We start from the raw sequence: 20820 nt of genomic DNA, 5'->3' as shown, positions 1-20820 counted from the left end.
TCTCCGACCCCTCTGCGCCCTACACGTATTGGGTGTCGAAGTTGGACCTGTGGCTTGAACTTGCCCTATATGCCTTGGAGGTGCTGTCCTGTCCTGCCGCCAGCGTCCTATCTGAGAGGGTGTTCAGTGCAGCCGGTGGCATCATCACTGACAAGCGCACCCGTCTGTCAGCTGAGAGTGCCGACCGGCTCACTTTGATAAAAATGAACCACCACTGGGTAGAGCCGTCATTTTTGTGCCCACCTGTGTAAAGCACCCCAACATGAAACTCCATGTCTGTACTCAACCTCTCCAATTCCTCCGCATCCTCATACTCATCCACCATAAGCGTTGCACAATTCTGCTAATACTAGGCTCCCTCCACCCTGATTTCCACCAACTCTGCTGGTTAGAGGCTCCCTCCACCATGAATTTGCCCAAACTGGGCTGTTTAGAGGCTCCCTCCACCATGAATTGGTCCAAACTGGGGTTTTTAGAGGCTCCCTCCACCATGAATTGGTCCAAACTGGGCTGTTTAGCGGCTCCCTCCACCATTAATTGGTCCAAACTGGGCTGGTTAGAGGCTCCCTCCACCATGAATTTGCCCAAACTGGGCTTTTTAGAGGCTCCCTCCACCATGAATTTGCCCAAACTGGGCTGGTTAGAGGCTCCCTCCACCATGAATTGGTCCAAACTGGGGTTTTTAGAGGCTCCCTCCACCATGAATTGGTCCAAACTGGGCTGGTTAGAGGCTCCCTCCACCATGAATTGGTCCAAACTGGGTTTTTTAGAGGCTCCCTCCACCATGAATTGGTCCAAACTGGGGTTTTTAGAGGCTCCCTCCACCATGAATTGGTCCAAACTGGGCTGTTTAGCGGCTCCCTCTACCATTAATTGGTCCAAACTGGGCTGGTTAGAGGCTCCCTCCACCATGAATTTGCCCAAACTGGGCTGTTTAGAGGCTCCCTCCACCATGAATTTGCCCAAACTGGGCTGGTTAGAGGCTCCCTCCACCATGAATTGGTCCAAACTGGGGTTTTTAGAGGCTCCCTCCACCATGAATTGGTCCAAACTGGGCTGTTTAGCGGCTCCCTCCACCATTAATTGGTCCAAACTGGGCTGGTTAGAGGCTCCCTCCACCATGAATGTGCCCAAACTGGGCTGTTTAGAGGCTCCCTCCACCATGAATTTGCCCAAACTGGGCTGGTTAGAGGCTCCCTCCACCATGAATTGGTCCAAACTGGGGTTTTTAGAGGCTCCCTCCACCATGAATTGGTCCAAACTTGGCTGTTTAGAGGCTCCCTCCACCATTAATTGGTCCAAACTGGGCTGGTTAGAGGCTCCCTCCACCATGAATTGGTCCAAACTGGGTTTTTTAGAGGCTCCCTCCACCATGAATTGGTCCAAACTGGGGTTTTTAGAGGCTCCCTCCACCATGAATTGGTCCAAACTTGGCTGTTTAGAGGCTCCCTCCACCATTAATTGGTCCAAACTGGGCTGGTTAGAGGCTCCCTCCACCATGAATTGGTCCAAACTGGGTTTTTTAGAGGCTCCCTCCACCATGAATTGGTCCAAACTGGGGTTTTTAGAGGCTCCCTCCACCATGAATTGGTCCAAACTGGGCTGTTTAGCGGCTCCCTCCACCATTAATTGGTCCAAACTGGGCTGGTTAGAGGCTCCCTCCACCATGAATTTGCCCAAACTGGGCTGTTTAGAGGCTCCCTCCACCATGAATTTGCCCAAACTGGGCTGGTTAGAGGCTCCCTCCACCATGAATTGGTCCAAACTGGGGTTTTTAGAGGCTCCCTCCACCATGAATTGGTCCAAACTTGGCTGTTTAGAGGCTCCCTCCACCATTAATTGGTCCAAACTGGGCTGGTTAGAGGCTCCCTCCACCATGAATTGGTCCAAACTGGGTTTTTTAGAGGCTCCCTCCACCATGAATTGGTCCAAACTGGGGTTTTTAGAGGCTCCCTCCACCATGAATTGGTCCAAACTGGGCTGTTTAGCGGCTCCCTCCACCATTAATTGGTCCAAACTGGGCTGGTTAGAGGCTCCCTCCACCATGAATTTCCCAAAACTTGGCTGTTTAGAGGCTCCCTCCACCATTAATTGGTCCAAACTGGGCTGGTTAGAGGCTCCCTCCACCATGAATTTGCCCAAACTGGGCTGTTTAGAGGCTCCCTCCACCATGAATTGGTCCAAACTGGGTTTTTTAGAGGCTCCCTCCACCATGAATTGGTCCAAACTGGGCTGTTTAGAGGCTCCCTCCACCATGAATTTGCCCAAACTGGGCTGGTTAGAGGCTCCCTCCACCATGAATTGGTCCAAACTGGGCTGGTTAGAGGCTCCCTCCACCATGAATTTGCCCAAACTGGGCTGTTTAGAGGCTCCCTCCACCATGAATTGGTCCAAACTGGGTTTTTTAGAGGCTCCCTCCACCATGAATTGGTCCAAACTGGGCTGTTTAGAGGCTCCCTCCACCATGAATTTGCCCAAACTGGGCTGGTTAGAGGCTCCCTCCACCATTAATTGGTCCAAACTGGGCTGGTTAGAGGCTCCCTCCACCATGAATTTGCCCAAACTGGGCTGTTTAGAGGCTCCCTCCACCATGAATTTGCCCAAACTGGGCTGTTTAGAGGCTCCCTCCACCATGAATTTGCCCAAACTGGGCTGGTTAGAGGCTCCCTCCACCATGAATTGGTCCAAACTGGGTTTTTTAGAGGCTCCCTCCACCATGAATTTGCCCAAACTGGGCTGGTTAGAGGCTCCCTCCACCATGAATTGGTCCAAACTGGGTTTTTTAGAGGCTCCCTCCACCATGAATTTGCCCAAACTGGGCTGGTTAGAGGCTCCCTCCACCATGAATTGGTCCAAACTGGGTTTTTTAGAGGCTCCCTCCACCATGAATTTGCCCACACTGGGCTGGTTAGAGGCTCCCTCCACCATGAATTGGTCCAAACTGGGGTTTTTAGAGGCTCCCTCCACCATGAATTTGCCCAAACTGGGGTGTTTAGAGGCTCCCTCCACCATGAATTTGCCCAAACTCTGCTGGTTAGAGACTCAATCCACCCTGATTTTCAAAACAAATGTTGGTGCCAACCTCAACTTACTACAAGGGCCAAATTCACTGCTGGTGACAAGCTCTCCTCACTGCAAGTGCCAAATACACATGTTTCAAGGTGTTTTCCTACTGTCAGAGAGGTGGTATTGAGTGTGTAAAGTGTGTAGTTGTTAGGCTGTGATGTTGGGGTAATAGAGGGTCTTTGGTGTGTTAGATGCCCCCAGACATGCTTCCCCTGCTGTCCCAGTGTCATTCCAGAGGTGTTGGCATCATTTCCTGGGGTGTCATAGTGGACTTGGTGACCCTCCAGACACGGATTTGGGTTTCCCCCTTAACGAGTATCTGTTCCCCATAGACTATAATGGGGTTCGAAACCCGTTCGAACACACGAACATTGAGCGGCTGTTCGAATCGAATTTCGAACCTCGAACATTTTAGTGTTCGCTCATCTCTAAATATGACCCAGGATACAGCAAAAATAATTATTTTGATTATTTTGGAATTCAAATTGATGACAGTCAATGACACAACTAATCCATATCATATGTACATTTTTTCACCAGGGTTTGTCATATTACAAGATCTAAGGCATATATTTCAAAGACAGTAGGATAATCAGGTCTCTGAACGCCCATAAACTCAGTCACACGTGGACTAATTAAAGGCTAGAGCTTGAAGTGCACGTTTAAATAGTCACTTGTCTGTCAGACAAATTCTGGACCATCATGATAGTTTTTTAAAAAAGAAAAAGTCTCTAAATTTGCAGCCACCAGTTAGGTTCCTGCCCTTCTAGTGAATTTGCTGTTCACTCCCTATAATTTAGTTACCTTAAAAAATCAAGATGGATTTACAGTAAGTGGCGGGAGGAAGGGCTGGACTAATTACATAGTGGATGGCCACTGTTACAATACTTTGTTTGACTTACCTCTTCTGTTGAAATCCAACATGGCCCACCCTTCCATCTCATGTCATCTGGCATGAGTTGGGGCATCCCTATAAACATTAAGTGGTTGATGGGTCGTGCTGATATCATTGGAATCATTCAATTATTTAAATGTGCATTTATTACACCACTTCGCTGTTCTTTTGCATTTAGTTAGCTACTTTGTTATATCAAGCATGTTACATCCTCCATCTAACTGAAATAAAACAAAGTATGTTAAACAAGCTTTCTAGACAACTTATATCCATTAGTAATCTAGAAATCTTGTTTAACATAATCTTTTATTTCAGTTACATTTTGAATAACTTCCAGACTACTTATTCTTTTTAAAGTTTACCAAGATTAAACTTTAATCAGTCATGATTACATCTGCTATGTTTTTACTCCTTGTAAATGATGTGCCATAAACAATACTTATCACATGTTCTACCTTGTTCTATATTAGAATATTTCCTAAATTGTGTTACTCACAATTTGGAAAATCCTAAATTTAGATATTTCAAAATTGAAGTCAGAAAACCTTTTTTAAATGTTACTAAAATGCAAGCAAATCCTCTAACACAAACCAATGCCTTTCCGTTCACCACTCTCAAATTCCTTCTGCTCTACTCATACAGGGTACGTGGGACCAATTCCTATTATCATTGGAGATCCCAGATGTCAGACCCCCACTGATCAGTTCCGTGCTATCCTGTGGACAGCGGATAACTTTTAATTACTGAAAAACCCCTTCTGCTTGTTCACAATGTAATATTTGCAAAAAACGAAGTGCCGTGGCTACTATCTATCTATCTATCTATCTATCTATCTATCTATCTATCTATCTATCAAACTATATACAAAAACAAGCAGCACAGCTAATAAAAGTCTGCTTTTTTCATACATTTGACTTCTGTCTCTTTTTATCTATCTTTTTATTTTTCCATTTGCTTTCCATTTAAAAATAGAATTAACATTTCATACATAGCAGTTTGTATGATTACAGAATGATTACTTAGATCTACCAAACAAATATTTGCAATTAAGGATAGGTTCACACTTTCACTAGACTCTCAGTTGTTCTGGTTTGCCAGTAGACTCAAACAATGGAGAACTGGACCGCTCAAACAGTGGTTACCCATAGACAGCATAATTGGATCCGCCAGGTGTCCGTGCGGTTTTCACCATTTTTATACTGAAACCAGTGGAGAGAAAAGCCCTCCATGCAGGACTTTTTTCTTTGACGATATTCAGTGATTTTTGCAGGGAGGTCTCTAACGGAGACTCCGACGCAGATGAGAACCTAGCCTAACATCTTATTTGTCATAATGAAAAAGCTTTGATAGAGGCAGAACTTATTTGTCCAACATAGGCTGATTGTGCATCCACAGCATAGATCAAGAAGACATGCAATCACCACTATCAGAGCCCTGTAATTATGTACACACATTAAATACCTCTGCTTTGTCATAGGGAAGAATAGATTACACAATGATTATTATTGTGAAGAAACTTCTTTGTTACTGAATTGAAGGTGGCCATGCATTGAAATGCAACCTGTTGTTCTCAGGGATTAGCCATTTTTTTGCACATAGACGACTGAAGGAGGATGACTGCAGTGTGTTTCTCAGTGCAATCACAGGGCTCTGTTTTCGTGTATGGAAGGAGTTAGACCCTTGGGGATAACTTTGCCTTGAACGTCTTCATGACAAAATATCTCATATATAATGGGATGTTGAAAATGATTTGCATATTACATCATATTTTTTCAGAATTAAAGCTCTTGTAAGATGAACAAACCCTATTGCATTATTCTAATTCAGATGAAATTATTGTATAGCTATATGCAATTTTTCCTGTTTATATCTTCTTTCATTTTTAACATTTATTCATATGTATTAGCAGTGTGGCTACCTATGTACAAATGTCCATCTTTGCACAACACAGCATCCGATTAAACTTTCAACACTGGCATATGTCTGAAAATTCCTTACTGAGCCCACAATATATGCCTTCTTTATTTATCTTCTTGTTACCCCAGAATATCTTCTATGTAGCAGCCAAGTTCCTAAGTGCCTTTTTGTCCGTCACATCTCCTTGCAGTATTCAGCTGAATGCTTTATTGCTAATATAACATCTGCATTCTCAAGAACAGGTTCCTAGTGCATTAATGCTGCTTTAGCATCTGTTTGCAGTAACCCAGCTGCTGAATCTTTGGTTGCTGGTGTCAAAAACCCTTTCAATATGAATTTTCCCAATGCCCAATTGCTGTGCACAGTAATCTGGAAGTTCAAGGGTTAATAATACCTCACGCCTCAGATGCGCAACTAGCATACAAAATAGTCTGCAAAGGCTAATAGCAAATACAGATTTGTGCAGAATGCAGAAAACATTGGGCATATAGCACAAATAACAGTACATATCCTGTCTATATATATATATATATATATATATATATATATATATATATATATATACACACACACACACACACACACACACACATTCGCAATTATATATCATGTATGCATTAATATACATCCTGGAAGACTCTATATAATTCAGGGGAATGCAGATTCCACATTCATACATACAACATATATATGAGTATGAACGTTACCTATGTATGCATATTACCTGTTTGATGGCTGCAGCAGAGTAGGGAAGCCAGCCACTGTTTTGTCAAATAGAAAAGAAGTCAGTGCAGATGAGAGGGAGGTGAGTGAGATGTATAGGGAAAAAGGGGGAGGAGAGCATTGGAAAGAGATGGTGGAAACATTCATTCATTCAGGGCATAGAGGGAAAGAGTCAGACAGAGGGAGGGGGAATTAATTTTTGCTGGTGCAAGAGGAGAAGGAAAGACTGGGAGGTGGGGAAAAGGCTTGAGGAAAAACAAGTACTGTAAAGCGGATGGAGAGAAACAGAGGGAAGGCAGTGAATAGCATAGCAAATTATAGATATAGGAGTGGGGAATGATGGTGGATTTGCAATGGTTGCGTTCAGGGTCGGTTGTAGATAAACTGTGGACCTGGGCAAAATTAAATGCAGGGCCCCAACTGCTGATACACCAACAATGCCATCATATTTCCAGGGGCAGCTCCTTTAATGACGCCCCCTTTTTGCCCCCCAAAACAGTAACCAGCACCCCTCCTTATGCCAGCACACAATTCAAATAACCACCTTTGTACCATCAAATACATGTTTGCACCCCCCTCATTATAGCATCTTCTTATAAATAATAGTCCCTGCTTATAAATAGTGCCACATATCAGTAATAGTTCCCCCTTATCAGTAAGTAGCCTCTGCCCGCAACTTTGTCTGCGTGTTGTTGGCGTCGATGATCCGCCTATATTCAGTAAATTGCTGCCATCAATGGTTTGCTTGCTCCAGCATTTCGGTATCTCTTAAGATATCTCTAACGATGTCTAGTTGCTGAACTTGATCCTCACGCCATGCCTGTGATTGTTCCGGCATCTCAGCAACTCACTGGGAAGCCACATAATGAGTGTGTTGTTGGCATTGATATTCGCCTGCTCCGGCATTTCGGCAATTGTCAAGCTTGCCTGCCGCTAAACTCGTTCCTTGCACTGTGCACGTGATTGTTCCGGCATCTCAGCAGCATGCTGGGACGCAATATAATGAGCTTGTTGTTGGCGTCGATGATTCGCCTGCTCCGGCGTTTCGGCAGCTGTTAAGCTGGCCCGCCGCTGAACTCATTCCTTGCGTTGTGCCCATGATTGTTCCAGCATCTCAGCAGCTTGCTGGGACACCATATAATGAGCTTGTTGTTGGCGCCGATGATCCCGGTCGGCTCCGCTTGACTTCTGGCTACGTTCATAGATGTCTTTGTTTTAGATTTTTGCAGAAAATTAGATTTTCTTTTTCCCGGTATTTTTAAAAGTAGCAAACTGTCAATTTGGATTAAAGGCGTTTTTCCATCCAGTGTGTCAGCATGTTGCCTGGAGCTGATCAGATAATATGCAAATGCATATACAGAATGGACAGAGGGTTAGCTGAGTGTTTACATAGAGAGATAACAAACCTGGCTTTATCAGAAGCTGAGATAAACTGCAGGCAAGAGCAGTATAATATAGTATGTGAACATAAATTCATAACAGTCGTGAACTACTGGGATAAAAAGAAGCATATGTTTTAATCGAGGTTACAAACTATCTATGTGCCAAATTTCATTCGAACCCATCCAAACACAAACTTTCACATTTATAAAATTAGTAGGATAGCATAGCCCATTTCATAAATAATAGTGCTCCAATAGTACCCCTTATTAATAATAACCTTCTCATAAATAATAGCCCACATTATCAATATTGGCCCACTTATAAATAATAGCCCCTCCTTATAGAGTTTCCCTATTATAAATAAAAATGACACCAATAGCCGCCTCTCTCTCTCTACATTATATATATATATATATATATATATATATATATATATATATATATATACAGTATATATATTGTAAGAAAATGACAGGAAAAGTCCTGGAAGGACGCTATATCTCCCCTAGAGTCCTCTCATATGTCTGGTGAGTGAGGGCTTCAATAGCTGTAGTAAGGCATATGTCAGTATTAACCCCTTCTCATCCTACTGCAGGAAGGAGCTTTCATGTACAGGTGGGAACAGTTAGGCCTAATCACAGGCCTATAAAGCCTCTCCAGACTTCTGTCCTGGGCAGTTCCTGGGGGAGAGTGGTGGAGCCAGGTCCTGTCCATCCTAACTGAAAACTGGTGAGACCAGTGGGTGCTGCACAGCTTGTATTTTTGTTGCTTTGTTTTGTCCGTGTGGTTGAAGCAAGCCACACGTATAGACAGATTGCTTCTGTGTAGTTAGTCGCCTAGCCGGGCAGGTATTTGTGTTGCTGTTTTTGCCTGAAGTAAAGGCCTGTTTATTTTGTTTGCCAACACCTTTAAACCTTTTTGCAAAATAAACACATAGGGCTAAAACCCTGTTCAAACTGATTTTGGTGTCTGTCTCTGACTGTCTGGGTCCGCTGCTGCTACCGCTGAGCCTATCTCCCCCACATTTGGTGCTTCGGATGCGGGCAAGCCCAGTTTAAAACAGCTCTTAAAGAGACAGATACCTTTTTTTTTTCTCTCGCTCTATCACTGGATGTCCTGGGTGAAGGCGGTGGTAGAACAAAAGATGAACGCTGCCGCAATGGAAGACCTGGTTAAGTTGCTTGGACAGGCCCAGGTGGATGCTGAGAGGCGGCAACAGCATGCAATGGAGGCCTCTGAAAAATGGCAACAAGAAATGAATCTGATGTTCATGAAGCAGTTGACTGCGTTGAGTGAGACCTTGGCTGCTCAAAAGCTGGGGAGAGCGTCTTCTGCTGAGTCCCAAGAGGTGAGACCCACTGCTCGAGCTGCTGTACAGAGTTTGCTACAAAAGATGACATCCACAGACGACGTGGAAGCGTATTTACATGTTTTTGAGCGGGTTGCGAGAAAAGCTGCCAAAAGAACAGTGGGCAGATGTCGTGGCGCCTTTTTTAACCGGGGAGCCACAAAAGGCGTATTATGATCTGTGTGAGACAGACGCCAGGGACTATACCAAGCTGAGGGGAGAAATCCTAGCCCGACTTGGAGTAAACATGCATGTACGAGCCGGAAGGGTACATCACTGGACTTTTTCTGAAAGTCTCCCACCCAGGTCTCAAATGCATGACTTGGTCTACCTGGTGAAAAAGTGGCTCCAGCCAGAAGCGTCCCCTGCCAAGATGGTAGAACGGGTAGTGCTGGACAAGTACACCCGCTCCCTTCCTCCTAAAATCCAACGCTGGGTTGGCCAAGCAGGGCCCACGACGGCAGAGGAGCTGGTTTGCCTGGTGGAGAGATATCGGGCCACTGAGGAACTCCTCCAGACACCCTCCCGGCCAACCTCCCCGAAATCTGGCAGGATCATACCCACCAATAGGGGTGTGAGGAGGATTGGACTGGAAGGTTGTATACCCGGGGAGCAGGCAGCCGGAACCATGTTCCCTAGATTCAAAATGCAAAATGGCGAACAATCCCATTTACGGTGCTGGCGGTGCCATGAGATGGGACATGTGGCTGCACGTTGCCCTCTGACCAGTGAGCCAATGGACTGTAGCAGTGTCCGGCAAGTCTCGCTGTTTTCTCAACCTGCCTGTTTAGCCGAACTGCCGACGGATGAGGATCCTCCAATGTGTGTGGTAACTGTGGGAGGACAGTCTGTGTCTGCTCTCATGGACTCTGGTAGTGTGGTGACCCTGATACGTGCAACCCTGGTGGACCCTGCCCAATACAATGGACGTACGGTGGGGGTCTTGTGCATCCATGATGACATCAGAAAGTACCCAATAGCCGAAGTCCCCATCGAGACTACCTGTGGGGTAGTCCGTCACCAGGTCGGTGTAGTGCAGAGCCTGTTCCACAGTGTCATTCTTGGAAGAGATTTTCCTGGGTTCTGGAGCCTGTGGAAAACCCAAGATAAAGAGCAGGATGGGTGTGAAAGGTTGCCAAAAATGGATCCTGAACCTTTTGACCCGGACTGTGGTGGGCCAGCAATAGCCGCTGTCCCAGAAGAAACTAGCTCACCACTTACTGTGTTAGCTGGTGACACTGAAGGTCAGCAGGAGGTGTCTGACCTACCAGAACTTGAGGTGTCCCATGACAATTTTGGTACTGCCCAACTCAGGGACCCACACTTGTCTCGGGCACGAGAAAATGTAAAGGTGATAAATGGTCAGTCCCAATATCCAGGGGCTGATCAAGAATTTCCTTATTTTGCTATGAACCAGGATTTACTGTATAGGGTAAACAAAATAAGAGATAATGTAATTGAGCAATTGTTGGTACCCCAACCTTTCCAAAAAGTGGTTCTAGACTTAGCCCATAAGCATGCACTGGGAGGACATTTGGGGTATGAAAAAACTAAAGAACGTATATTACAACGTTTCTATTGGCCGGGGGTGGACAGACATGTACGAGATTACTGTAGCTCCTGCCCAGTGTGCCAATTGACTGCACCAGTCTCCCACTTCAGGAGTCCATTAGTACCCCTCCCAATTATAGAGGTGCCCTTTGAGCGTATAGCTATGGATTTGGTGGGACCCCTGGTGAAATCGGCTAGAGGACATCAGTACATATTGGTCGTAGTAGATTATGCTACCCGATACCCTGAGGCCGTGCCCCTCAGACATACCTCGGCAAAACTGATCGCAAAGGAGTTGTTTTATATGTTTTCCCGGACTGGTATCCCTAAAGAGATCCTGACGGATCAAGGTACCCCCTTTATGTCCAAAATTACAAAGGAAATGTGTAAGCTCCTGGGCATTAAGCACTTGAGAACCTCTGTCTACCACCCCCAGACCAATGGCCTAGTTGAGAGGTTTAATAAGACCCTTAAAGGAATGTTGAAAAGGGTGGTTAGCAAGGATGGTAAGGACTGGGATTGTTTGCTGCCATATTTAATGTTTGCCATCCGAGAGGTACCCCAGTCCTCCACCGGATTCTCTCCCTTCGAGCTAGTGTATGGAAGACATCCAAGGGGTCTATTACATATTGCTAGGGAAACTTGGGAACAGGAACCCACTCCCTACCGTAGCGTTATAGAGCACATAACCCAAATGCAAGACCGAATTGCCGCAGTAATGCCCATCGTAAAGGAGCACATGGAGCATGCTCAGTTGGCACAAAGCCGTGTTTATAACCGAAAGGCTCAGCTCAGATCCTTTAACCCAGGTGACCGGGTGTTAGTGCTCGTGCCCACCATAGAGAGTAAATTCCTAGCCAAATGGCAAGGTCCATATGAGATAATTGAAAAAGTGGGAAATGTAAACTACAAGGTCTTCCAACCAGGCAGGAGGAAACCTGAACAGATCTACCATGTGAATCTGTTAAAACCCTGGAAAGAGAGGGAATCCTTGTCGGCCCTAAGTACCCCTAGGGAGAGTGCCACTAAAGGCAGAGGTGCAAGTGGTAATCATTGCCCTGATGTACAGATAGCGGCGACTCTGTCTAAGGTACAGGCGCAAGAGACAAAGGAACTAGTACAGAGAAACACTGATGTATTTTCAGAGACCCCTGGGCGTACTAATCTAATAGAGCACGACATTGTAACCGAGCCGCAGGTACGAATCAGTCTGAAGCCCTACCGTGTACCTGAAGCTCGTAGACAGGCCATAACAAAAGAGGTTAACAATATGTTAGCTCTTGGGGTCATTGAAGAGTCAAAAAGTGCGTGGTCAAATCCTATTGTCCTGATTCCCAAACCCGATGGTACAATCAGATTTTGTAACGATTTCCGTAAATTAAATGAAAATTCAAAGTTTGATGCCTATCCGATGCCCAGAGTAGACGAGCTGATCGAGAGGTTAGGGACTTCCAGGTATTTCTCGACTCTCGATTTAACAAAAGGGTATTGGCAGGTGCCGCTTACGGAGAGTGCTAGAGAGAAAACTGCATTTGCCACCCCAGATGGTCTCTTCCAGTACGTAACTATGCCTTTCGGATTACATGGTGCTCCCGCCACCTTTCAACGGTTGGACAAAATCCTCAAGCCACATCGCAGGTATGCTTCAGCCTACCTTGACGATATTGTCATCTTCAGCCCTGATTGGGGGAGCCACTTGCCGAAGGTCCAAGCGGTACTAGATTCGCTTCGGGCAGCCGGATTAACTGCTAACCCCAAAAAGTGCGCATTGGGCCTTGAGGAAGCCCGGTATTTGGGGTACACAATAGGACGAGGAGTAATCAAACCCCAGGTGAATAAAGTAGAGGCTATCCAGAACTGGCCCCGTCCCGTAAGTAAAAAGCAGGTGAGGGCTTTCCTGGGAATTGTGGGGTACTATAGGAGGTTCATACCCAATTTTGCCTCCATTGCAGCTCCCCTGACTGACCTGACCAAGGGAGGGAGAACTGGCCTCATCAAATGGAGTGAGGGGGCTGAGGGGGCATTCCAAAAGTTAAAATCGGTCCTTTGTATACAACCGGTCTTGGTCACTCCAAATTATGCCAAAGAGTTTGTGGTACAGACTGATGCCTCAGATGTAGGGTTAGGGGCAGTCCTTTCACAGGTGATCGAAGGTGAGGAACATCCAGTCACATACCTGAGTCGAAAGCTCACTCACGCAGAGAAAAATTACAGTATTGTAGAAAGGGAGTGTTTGGCCATCAAATGGGCTCTGGAGTCCCTACGATATTATTTGCTAGGCCGACAGTTTCGGTTGATTACTGACCACTCCCCTCTCACATGGATGTCTCAGGCTAAAGAGAGAAATGCCCGGGTTACGAGATGGTTCCTTACCTTGCAAAATTTTAAATTTAAGGTCGAACACCGATCCGGGAAATTACAGGGGAATGCAGATGCTTTATCCAGGACACATTGTATGGTGGCGAAAGGTGTTCGCCCCTATAGGTTCGAACAAAGGGGGAGGGTATGTAAGAAAGTGACAAGAAAAGTCCTGGAAGGACGCTATATCTCCCCTAGAGTCCTCTCATATGTCTGGTGAGTGAGGGCTTCAATAGCTGTAGTAAGGCATATGTCAGTATTAACCCCTTCTCATTCTACTGCAGGAAGGAGCTTTCATGTACAGGTGGGAACAGTTAGGCCTAATCACAGGCCTATAAAGCCTCTCCAGACTTCTGTCCTGGGCAGTTCCTGGGGGAGAGTGGTGGAGCCAGGTCCTGTCCATCCTAACTGAAAACTGGTGAGACCAGTGGGTGCTGCACAGCTTGTATTTTTGTTGCTTTGTTTTGTCCGTGTGGTTGAAGCAAGCCACACGTATAGACAGATTGCTTCTGTGTAGTTAGTCGCCTAGCCGGGCAGGTATTTGTGTTGCTGTTTTTGCCTGAAGTAAAGGCCTGTTTATTTTGTTTGCCAACACCTTTAAACCTTTTTGCAAAATAAACACACAGGGCTAAAACCCTGTTCAAACTGATTTTGGTGTCTGTCTCTGACTGTCTGGGTCCGCTGCTGCTACCGCTGAGCCTATCTCCCCCACAATATATATATATAAATATATATATATATATATATATATATATATATATTAAGCCGATGGCTGTTCAGGTAATGGAGGGGGTGTACATCTCACCCGGACTACTAAGGTGGGTGAGATGAGAAGACTCCAGAAGGAATGTTTGTTCTCAGCAGACAACTTTCGTCTGCTGAGCATTTTGGTAAATGCTCAGTATTGGGCTGGATTTTTTTGGAATGGCAAGTAGGTTGGTAGTGGGACCTGTCATTCCACCCACCTTCAGTCCACATTTTGGGGATATTCCGGCAGCAACTCAGCTGCAGAGAGTCTGCTCATCAAGGGAGCTTAAGAAGCCAGCTCCAGCAGCTGACTTTGGGCAGAGTTTGGCTGAAGAGCCAAAGAGAGGTTATATTTTGGAGCTGTGTCCTGAATGACTCAACTGGCTTTTGATTTCTGTGATTCTAGGTGTGGTAACCTATTCTATGTTTAGTTATAGAGCCTAGTTGGGCAGGTATTTATTTTTGTATTGATTCCTTTTCTTTCTTTTCTTTTTTGATCCTTTTTTCTTTTTTGATTCCTTTTGCAGCTGCACCCAATTATACACATCTTCCCATGACATCACCCCTGCACAGAACAGAACACCAGTGACTGTCTTTCTGCTGTCTCTAATATCATGTCCTCGCTCTATCTGAAACTAAATCTCTCTAAGACTGAACTACTACTGTTTCCACCATCTAATAGATCTGTCCCTGATATATCCATTGTAGTCTCAGGCCTTTCTATAACTCCTAGGCAGCATGCCTGCTGCCTCGGGGTCATGTTTGACACATACCTTTCCTTCATATTGAATCACTTGCACGTTCATGTCACCTCCACCTCAAAAACATCTCCAGAATACGCCCTTTTCTCACCAGAGATACACTAAAGACACTTATTGTCTCTCTGATTCATTCTCGCCTAGACTACTGTAACTCCTTACTAATCAGTCTCCCTCTCACTAAACTCTCCCCTCTACAATCTATTCTGAATGCAGCGGCCAGGCTCATCTATCAGGCTAGACGCTACAGCGATGCCTCGGGTCTGCGCCAGTCGCTACATTGGCTGCCTATTCATTATAGAATAAAATATAAAGTTATCACCCTCATCCACAAGGCTCTCCATAATGCTGCACCTCCCTACATTTCCTCCCTCATCTCTGTCTACCGCCCAATCCGTGCTCTCCGCTCACTCAATGACCTAACACTTACATCCTCTATTATCAGAACCTCCCACGCTCGTATACAAGACTTCTCCCGAGTTGCACCACTTCTCTGGAATACTGTAGCCCAGACAATCAGATTAACTCCCAATTTCTACAGTTTCAAACGCAAACTAAAGACACATCTTTTCAGACAGGCCTATCACAATTTCTAATGTAAATCCTTCCGTACTATAATTAGAATCCCCAAAATTTAACCTTCCTCCCGTCCCCGCTCCCACATTACCCCACATGATATGATGTCTTTTCAGGCTAACTTTATCTGTCCAAGCTCCATCCACATGTTACAGGACACCACTAGTGATGGCTCATAAAGTTTTGTTTGTGTAATGACAGTAACCTCTATTACAAAATTGTCTGAGTACTGTATAAGCAGTGCTGCCCCTGCTACCTCTTGTGTCACCCCCTCTACTTTATAGATTGTAAGCTTTTGCGAGCAGGGCCCTCAGTCCCATTGTGTGAAATGACGTTCTTTGTTATGCATCTGTCTGTATTTGAACCCTACAAATTGTACAGCGCTGCGGAATATGTTGGCGCTATATAAATAAAATGTATTATTATTATTATTATTATATATTATTTTTGAGTGAAAATAAAACTCTACCTTTGTTTTGGACTAAAGAATCTGGACTTGTGTGTCTATGCCACACCACCTAGCAACCCCAGACCCTGACAATCGGTGGAGGACGCGGGCATACAGTGGTTGCTAGGGGCATTGACACATCCGCTCCTTGCTGGAGAAAAAAAAAAAAAAATTATGTCCTGGGTGAAGGCTGCTGCCGCTATACAGATCCAGACTATGGAGGAGATACTGAAGCATCTTGTACAGTCCAATGTGAAGCAACAACAAACAAATCGTTTGCTAATGGAGCAAATAGCGCTCCTTAAAGAGACTGTTGTCACTAGCCCGCAAAGACATGTGCACAGGCTGTGCAACGAGCTTTGCAAAAGATGACCCCAGATGATGACGTGGAGGCCTTCCTGACTGTGTTTGAGAGAGTGGCAGAATGAGAGAAACTGCCAGCTGCTGACTGGGAAGACATCATTGCACCCTATTTGACCAGTGAACCCCAGAAGGCCTATTATGACCTCTGCCAGCAGGATGTCCAGGACTAGGACAAATCAAAGGTGGAAATTCTTGCTCGGCTGGGGGTAACCACTGCTGTCCATGCCCAGTGGGTGCATACCTGGAACTATCATATGGACAAGCCTGCCAGATCCCAGATGTACGACCTGATTCACATGGTGAAAAAGTGGCTGGAACCAGACACCTGTACCCCTGCAAAGATGGTGGAGAAGGTGGGTTGGACACGGAGACCCCAAAGATGCCAACCAGCTCGTCAGCCTTCTGGAGAGGTACCTGGTGACTGAGGCGGAACTCCGTGATGACCCTACAGCGCAACCATCCCCCAGGAACACCTGGCGGAGGGCACCTCCCGGTAAGACTGTTTCGTTATTTGAGAGCGGAGGGAAAGGAGCTTGAGATTTGTTTTCTAGGCAGTCCACCAGCCCAAGAAGGGACTCTCTGCTGGAGAAACCAGGGCTGGTACAGTGTTGGAGATGCCATGAGCGGGGACATATTGCTGCCCAGTGCCCATTCAACTCTGAGCCAATGGACTGTGACGCTGATGGGCTTCGATCATTATTTGCCAGACCTGTCTGTGTTGCAGCATCGGGATTAGAGACTGGGGCTCAGGTCTGCCAAGTTGTGGTGAATGGCCATTCTGTCCAGGAGTTGTTGGACTCTTGTATCGTGGTCACTCTGGTGCATGCCAGCTTGATAGCTGGGGACTTTATCCCGGACAAATGTATGTGTTTGTTGCATCCATGGGGATGTCAAGGACTACCCCATGTCCAAGGTCACAATAGAGACTATAGTAGGATCTGTTTATTATGAAGTGGGTGTTGTAAAAGGGCGTATGCATAATGTGATTTTGGGACGTCATTTCCCTTTATTCTGGGATTTGTGGGGAAAAGGTACAACCACACATCCAAAGGTGGAAACCCCGCCTATGCCCAAAGTGCATGAGGAGGGCAACACCTTTCCATCACAGGTCCTACTGGAGAGGAAGATGATGCCTCTTCCCCAGCTCCTGAGGCTAACATACCTGAATTAGAAGTCTCATGGGATAATTTTGGTACTGCACAATTGAGAGATCCCACTTTTGCCAATGCTCTTGATAATGTGACATTTGTTAACATTGTGCCTCAGGAACCTGATGCTGACCACCAATTCCCACATTTTGCTATAAATAATGACCTCTTGTATCGTGTTGCAAAAAGTAATGGGGAAATTGTGGAGCAGCTTCTCATACCAAAGCCATACCGCTGTGTGGTACTTGATATGGCCCATAATCATGTGCTTGGGGGACACCTAGGGGTGGAGAAAACATAGGAGAGATTCTCCAAAGATTTTATTGGCCAGGCGTGTACAGGGAAGTGAACGACTACTGTGTGTTCTTTCCTATGTGTCAGGAACATGCCCAGCACTACATTTCCGTAGTCTCTTGGTTCCCCTGCCCATCATTGAAGTGCCTTTTGATAGGATTGGTATGAACTTGGTCGGTCCAAAAGTCAGCTAGAGGTCACCAATATATTCTGGTTGTCTTAGATTACGCTATTCGCTATCCTGAGGCAGATCCCTTGCGTAATACGACATCAAAGAGTATTACTCGTGAGTTATTCTATATTTTTTCAAGGACAGGCATACCTAAAGAGATACTGACTGACCAAGGCACACCGTTCATGTCAAAGGTGATGAAAGAGCTATGCAAGCTGTTTAAAATTACCAACATACGGACCTCTGTGTATCACCCCCAGACAGATGGGTTAGTGGAGTGCTTTAATAAGACTCTCAAGCATATGCTTAAAAAGGTGGTAGAAAAAGATGGTCATGACTGGGATTGCCTGTTGCCATACCTGATGTTCTCTATTAGAGAGGTTCCACAAGCGTCTATAGGGTTTTCCCCTTTTGAATTAGTCTATGGTAGACACTAGAGATGAGCGAACACTAAAGTGTCCGAGGTTCGATATCCGATTCGAACAGCCGCACACTGTTTGGCTGTTCGAACGGATTTCGAACCCCATTATAGTGTATGGGAGGAAATGCTCATTTCAGGGGTAAGCAACATTCGATAAAATCATACTTACCAAGTCCACGAGTGACGGTTGGGCTGGATTCTGCTTGAAGTCTTCTCCCGGCGCAGGGTCCCCGCGTCCTCTTCCGGGTGGAATTCACTCTGCCTAGGCATCCAGCCTAGGCAGAGCCGACTGCACTTGCGCGTGCGGCTCTTCCCAGGCCCGACCCCTGAGCAGAGCCGACTGCGCATGCGCGTGTATGCGCGTGCATGCCCGCGCATGCGCAGTCGGCTTTGCCTAGGCCGGATGCCTAGGCAGAGTGAATTCCACCCAGAAGAAGACACGGGGTCGCAGCGCGGAGAAGACTTCGGAAAGGTAAGAGAAGAACCAGCGTTGATTGGCAGAATGTATAGCATTCTGCCAATCAACACTGGTTCTGCATCGAACATTAAACTTGGAACAGCTAGTAGTGTTCGATCGAGTACGAGTATTTCGAATACCGTAGTATTCGATTGAACTCATACTCGATCGAACACTACTCGCTCATCTCTAGTAGACACCCCAGGGGCTTATTAGATATAGCCAAAGAAACCTGGGAAACTGAGGCTTCCCCATACCATAGTGTCATAGTGCATGCAGCTCAAATACAGGACCGTATTTCAACAATCATGCCAATTGTAAAAGAACATCTGAAAAGAGCAGAAGAGGCCCAAAGCAGAATTTACAATCGTGCTGCCAGAGTCCGAGAGTTTAACCCAGGGGACAGAGTCCTACTGTGCCAACTGTGGAGAGCAACTTCTTAGTGAAATGGCAAGGCCCATATGAAATTGTGGAAAAAGTAGGGTCAATCAAGAGCCACAGACCTCTGGACCAGTGACTTCACACGTTCATCGGGAGCTCCCACAGGTAAGGGGGGCAAGGCAGACCTTGCACCGATGCATCCGGCCAGAGGTCCTGGAAAACCTGCCAATCAAAACAAGCGCATCAGCCAACTTGTTCTGCACTCCCGGAACATAACAGGCCTCGAACCATACGTTCAGCTCCAGGCAGCAAAGAACAAGATGACGTAGAAGAGAAAGAACTGGTGATGAGGAAGAGATAAGATAGGTCGGGAGGAAGAGGTAAGATGGAAGGTGGTTTCATTATCAGTGTGAAAAACAACTCGCGGATTCCTAAGGCAATCACCCCACAGTACCACAGCCACAACGATAGGAAAAATTTCCAAAAGGGTAAGGTTCAAACACATACCTCGCGCACACCATTCATCTGGCCAACTTTCAACATACCATTCAGATCCCAAAATGGCTCCAAAACCCGTGGAACCCGCGGCATCAGTAAACAAGTGCAGGTCCCCGTTAGACACTTCCACTGACTGAACACACGTATGACATTTATAATCTTGCAAAAAAACCATCCGAACTGATATATCCACTTTAAAGGAATGGGTAAATCTTATCTTGTGGGAAGGGGAGGTCACGCCCCTAGTAGACAAGGACAGTCTTCTGAAAAAAAAAACGCCCCATGGGCATCACGCGACAGGCGAAGACCAGAAGACCGAGAAGGGATTGCATCTGCCTAAGGGTAACCTTGCTGACTGACATAAAACCTTTAAGCAACTCCATCAAACGGTCCAATTTATCATGAGGGAGACGGAAGACCATGAGGTTAGAATCCAGTTTGATGCCCAAAAAGGAAATCACCATAGAGGGGCCTTCCGTCTTTTCCAGAGATAAAGGGACACCGAAGCGAAACATAAGGGATTTGAAGGAGTCTAGCAGAAATTGACAATGAGTGGAACCCCCGGGGCTATAAACAAAAAGTCATACAAATAATGTATTATGGTCCTAGATTGGGTCTCATATCTCACCACCCACTCCAAAAAGGAGCTGAAACGCTCAAAGAAATGACAAGATATGGAACACCCCATAGGAAGGCAAGAGTCATAAAAATACTGGCCCTCGAAATAACAACCCAAAAGGTGATAACATTCCGGATGAACCGGAAGGAACCAGAAAGCCAACTCAATATCTGATTTTGCTATAAGGGCACCCGTGTCGGCCACCCACAACAAAGCCACTGCCCAGTCAAAGGAGACCTAAGAAACTGACGCCTCTGAGCGGGAAATGCCGTCATTAACGGACGAACCGTAAGTCTAAACTTACCCACCTCCTTTTTTGGGACCAAACCTAATGGGAAAACCCGAAGGTTAGCAAATGGAGGGGAGTCAAACGGGCCTACTATGCAACCCAAACTGATCTCTTTACCAAGTTTTTTATGCAGTACCATGGGATTCTCCCTGAACGACTTCAAATTATCAGAAAACAAGGAAAAGTGGACTCGACAAAGGAAATGAAAAAAACATATACAAAGCCCTGTTGCAACAGTCTTGCAGCCTCGATATTGGGGTACTGATCCAGCCACGGACGCATGGTGACTATGCTCACTGGGGTCTTGCCTTTCAGAGAGACCTGCCAGCTTAGAATCGGACTTCACCGGGCAGGGGCATCGCATTGCGGAGTGATTACCTCTGCAATATGAGCATTCGTGACAATATT

General features: G+C 45.9%; 1 protein-coding gene across 1 annotated transcript in view; it reads right to left on the bottom strand.

Moving 5' to 3' along the window:
- Positions 1 to 6950, bottom strand: part of FRMPD3 (FERM and PDZ domain containing 3) — a 304332-nt gene extending 297382 nt beyond the window's left edge. Inside the window, exon 1 of the mRNA XM_075259354.1 lies at positions 6603 to 6950. The gene's annotated coding sequence lies outside the window, so the exon portion shown is untranslated. The remainder of the gene's footprint in view (positions 1 to 6602) is intronic.
- Between the last annotated feature and the right edge of the window lie 13870 nt (positions 6951 to 20820).

The sequence above is a fragment of the Leptodactylus fuscus genome, chromosome 11 (assembly GCF_031893055.1).
Source record: "Leptodactylus fuscus isolate aLepFus1 chromosome 11, aLepFus1.hap2, whole genome shotgun sequence".
NCBI lineage: Eukaryota > Metazoa > Chordata > Amphibia > Anura > Leptodactylidae > Leptodactylus > Leptodactylus fuscus.
This window is presented reverse-complemented; position numbering and strand designations above follow the sequence as displayed.